Consider the following 5,000-nt stretch of genomic DNA (forward strand, 5'->3'; position numbering starts at 1 on the left):
AATTATTTTTTTTTACAATTTTCAGGTTTTTAATGACCAAAGTTATCAATTAATTTTTAAGCCACCAAATTGAAATGCAATACCGAAGTCCGGCCTTCGTCAGAGATTGTTTGGCCAAAATTGCAATCAATTTAATTGAAAAATGAAGGTGTGACAGTGCCGACTCAACTTTTACAAAAAGCCGGATATGACGTCATCAAAGGTATTTATCGAAACAAATAAAAAAAAACTCCGGGGATATCATTCCCAGGAACTCTCATGTCAAATTTCATAAAGTTCGGTCCATTAGTTTAGTCTGAATCGCTCTACACACACACACACACACACGCACAGACACACACACACACACTGCACGACCCTCGTCTCGATTCCCCCTCTACGTTAAAACATTTAGTCAAAACTTGACTAAATGTAAAAAAAAATTTAAAAAAATAAAAAATGGGATAGCGGGGAAACGGGATTGCGCCAAAATGGGATGCGGTAGTAAGATGACGCTTGGCTTGTGAAATGTCGCCAAAATGGGACGGCGGCAAAACGGGATTGCACGTAAATGGGATATTGCGCGAATTATAAACGAAGGAGTAGGCCCTAAGTTTCTCGTACGAGATGTTTACTGGGAGTAAATATTTGGGGAGTAAAAATTTAGTTCCTTGTGGAGTTCTTTTTTCGTACAAGATTTTTACGGGAAGTTTACTCCGGAGTCAATTTTTCGTGGAGTAAAAATTTCGTGTTACACCGGTTCATGACCGTTGTGGTAACGAGCGCACATTGCTGTCTCCATATTGTGTTCCTACGAATCGAAAGTACGATCGCCAAGCCCTTCAATCTGTCATTGAAGGCAACGTTCGATATTTCTGTCTGTCAGCGTCGCCAACGTAGAGGGCCCCAAAGGGGGGGTATCATCACGATCACGGGAAGGGAAATTTTAGCTTTCACGATCACAGTTACCTTGATTTTTGTTTTCACGATCACGAACACCAGTGGCAAATCACGGTCACAGTAAAAAGTTGCAGGTACAGAAAGCACGTGTCAAAGTAAGCACAACCACACAGTTATTCGCTCCTCTGGATCTATTGTTTATTCAACACAAAGTGACATCTGTTGCACTTTTTTATTAATTTTTTTTGAATTCTCTTTCATTCACACATAGAAATACATATCATGATTTGTAATCAGTAACAAGAATGTTGTTTTCATTGTTTTTTCTCTCGCTCTCTCTCTCTCTCTCATACAGACACTCACAGGAATATACACTCCAGGGGCGGAGCAGTTAAGCCAGAGGGGGGGTTACAACCTGGGGTCCAGGGGCAGACCTTGTGGGGTACATGGGCAAGGCCCCGTTGGGGGGTCTGGGGGGCTTAGCCCCCCAGAAGCTGAAGAGTTTTAGCTATTTTATGAACAATTTATGGCTTATCCTTGATTTTAAACATGATCAACTGGTGTCAGCAGCCACTCATTATTTCTTTTAAAGTTAGTATTACATTTTTTTTTGTTGACAGCCGGGGGGGGAGGGGGGGGTTCCGGAACCCCTGTAAACCCCCCCTAATCCGCCCCTGCACTCATACACATTCAACTCCCACACCCTCACTCACACACATGAATATATATACTTGCACAATTTCACATTTCCAGAGCTAAATCTTTTAAACCCATTTTCTCAAAAACTATTGGGTGGATTGAAATTAAAGTACATGTATGTGTGATGGTAGAGTCTATAATCCTGACTAAAGGTCAGTCTAGGAATCATGAAGGTGGGTGAAGGAATATACACTCATACACATTCAACTCCCACACCCTCACTCACACACATGAATATATACTTGCACAATTTCACATTTCCAGAGCTAAATCTTTTAAACCCATTTTCTCAAAAACTATTGGGTGGATTGAAATTAAAGTACATGTATGTGTGATGGTAAAGTCTATAATATCAAAATCTCCAACGAACATGACTTTGATCGACTTTGACATGAGGATCAAGTGACCCAAACTGGCACGTCTCCCCGCCATAGTTCCTGAATTTAACCCATTGTTGATAAGTTTACAGGCGCTAAAATAAATCCAAGCTTAATGCAAAGAAGCGACAATTAGAATCTATGCCAAGCGTGTCCACGTTGCTGGGATGAAAAACACATTTCTAGTTTCGGTTTTGGCTACACGCAGACTCGATCAGACTCGAGCCAGTCGAGGTCACACTGAGCGAGTGACAGCCGGACGTGGCAATGTCGACAATGTCAATGATCTCAATCAAACTCAAAGATCTTGAACAAATTTCAAGATCTTTGCCTACATTCAGAACAGTCATAGAGCAACATAGACAGGGCCGGACTAGGGGGGGGGGGGTTACAGGGGTTGCGCACCCCCCCCCCCCTGGCTTAAGCATGTACCTCCCAAACGCTTTTTTTTTTGGGGGGGGGGGGAGGGAGGGGGGGGGGGGGTTGCATCTGGATCATCATGAAATCCGAGGAGAAATCGCACCTCTCACCCCCTTTCGAAAGACATTTTTCTTCAACGATTTTTGTGATGAAAAGTATGAGTCCTTACAATCTCAATTCTTCTTCATTGCCAATACAGCTTGCTGTCGAATTTACCTTTTTCGTTCAAGGAGAGGCTTCCTTTCCCTCCAGAAACATCAAAAAACGTTCAGCTTCAAGGGGGCTTTTCCCCCTTGCAACCCCCACCAAGGGGGATTCGCCCCCTGGACCCCCACCAAGGGGCTTTGCCCCCTGGACTCCCATCTGTAACCCCCCCCCCCCCCCCCCCTAGTACTTACCTAGTCCGGCCCTGAATAGATCAACATACCTTGACATTTCGTCTTCGGAAAGATGGACCCGTAGCCTGACCTTTCCATCAAGGAAGGCATTCGTGCCGCCTGCTTTGGTCTGGCTTGAATCCACAAAATATAACAGAAGTTCGATGACAGTACCGCTGCACGCCATTTTTGATCTTCGAATTCGAATTTGACTGAATGCACTCAAAACTTTAGCACGAAGCCCTTCCATTGGATGAAGTTTGGCAGACTTTTGCAATTCGCATTCTGATTGGATCTCTTTTTTTGTGTGATTGGTTCTCTTAAAGGGAAGCAATCGCTGTCAAAATCATATTTCTGAATGTGTTGTTGCTTCCCTTCAATCGGGATTAGCTCATTGACGAATAGAGGATCATAGAGTGATACAGGTGTGAAAAATGTACGTTGAAAATAAAATGCTTTGCAATAATGCCCATCACGATCACGAAAACAAATGACGATCACGATCACGAGACTTGATTTTTTTGTCATCACGGATCACGGGCAAAGTCCCATCACGATCACAGAAATGGAAATTTCGGCAATCACGGTCACAGAAAGGTCAAAAAACGCCAATCACGATCACGATTTTAAACCCTTTGGGGCCCTCAACGTTCGACAGATTGTACTACTGTTACTCACAAACTTTTAATTTACACAATGAAATGCCAATAACATGCAAACACAACAATGGGAGACAAAGGGAAAACCTACTAGCGATTGAAATTATGCAAACGAACTCACAAATCCCTCACTTTCCGAATGCAAACGCTGCAAATCCGTATGGGTGCGTCGCTGTGTCGAACGTTGGGTTGACGAACGTTGCTGACAGACGCAACAAAACTTGATCAAAAGGCACTAAAAACGATTAAATGTTTTACTCACTGGGTATCGCATTCCTCTTTTTCTTCCTGCAGACGATATGAAGCGGTTGAAACGTCGTTTCCGATGAAAGGCTCGGTTATTTCCGTTAAAAACGAAGTTTGCCGAACGTGTGATTCTGTCTACAGACACCGGTCGGATCACAACAAAAATGTTCATTCTTTGCGATTTTGTGATACTGTTGATGATACACCTGCTTTCCAGTGAAGAACATCAATAAAATGATGTTCACAAGCAAGAATAACAGACAAAAGCACGCGATGTGTAAAATTAGGCTTTGCTTTTCAAACAAAGCACGTGTTTTTTTTACTGACAGACACTTTCGGTTGCGATTGAAAATTTTTCCAGAAACGGTTTTATGCTCCCATTTGATATTTTTTCCCTATTTTATCTAGTCAGAGACTAACCTTGTGTATTAATTGAATTAATAACCCCATTATCATAATTTTGTGTGTTATTTTCGTGTCTGCTTGAATCACACTTTGAGATGGGGTCATGTGACAGAAGGAAATGGTGTCTGTCAGGATTCACACGTTCGCTTCGAAAAACTCGCTCAAATAATTGCTCAAACACAAACATTTTAGCTTTTATTTATTTTTTTGTATTGCAAATACCATACTTACTCATGCCAAGCAGAAAAAAAGATGAAAATCAACACAGTAAGCAAGTAATTTGAAGGCAAAGTTTACACACATCAAAGAGTCTGATTACCGTGAAACCTGCCTGGAGTGAAAATAAGTTGGGGACAACAAACCTACCTTTAAAATTTCATAAGAATCAGTGAAGAAATAGGATTTAACGATTTTTTAACAGCCTTGACACTGAACATTTGATAAATCATTGGTGATGTCATCATAACCCAGTCGTTGTAGTTGTCGTCGTAGTTGTTGGTGTTGTTGTTGTCATGTTCGTTGTCGTGATTGTTGTTGTTCTCGTGTTGTTGTTGTTGTTGTTGTTGTTGTTGTTGTTGTTGTTGTTGTTGTTGTTGTCGTCGTCGTCGTCGTCGATGTCATTTGTTGTTGTTGTTGTTATCGTCGTCGTCGTCGTCATCGTCGTCGTTGTCAGAGGTTATTTCTAAAGATTTCATTGATAGTCTTTGTTCTCGTCACCAAGACTTGCTAAGAACAAGCTTGGAACAGCAAGAGTTCCAAGAACAAGATTAGAACAACTCATTACATCATTACCAGTACGTCATTTGTATTTAGAACACACTTTAGAAAAAAACTCTTCAGATACAAACCAGTCACCCTCACATGTCCGAGGTGTTTGTCTAAACCACTTACTGAAATGTTTTGAGGTTTAATGACCATACACATGTTGAACCGGTGAG

At 41.7% G+C, this 5,000-nt stretch overlaps 1 protein-coding gene and 1 pseudogene across 1 annotated transcript in view; both read left to right on the forward strand.

The window, feature by feature from the left end:
• LOC138963955 (multiple epidermal growth factor-like domains protein 10) overlaps nucleotides 1–5,000 on the forward strand; it is a 90,899-nt pseudogene that overhangs the window by 18,281 nt on the left and 67,618 nt on the right.
• Nucleotides 1–5,000, forward strand: part of LOC138963811 (receptor-type tyrosine-protein phosphatase epsilon-like) — a 29,798-nt gene that overhangs the window by 5,638 nt on the left and 19,160 nt on the right. The window lies entirely within an intron of this gene.

This window comes from Littorina saxatilis, linkage group LG4 (assembly GCF_037325665.1).
Source record: "Littorina saxatilis isolate snail1 linkage group LG4, US_GU_Lsax_2.0, whole genome shotgun sequence".
Lineage (NCBI taxonomy): Eukaryota > Metazoa > Mollusca > Gastropoda > Littorinimorpha > Littorinidae > Littorina > Littorina saxatilis.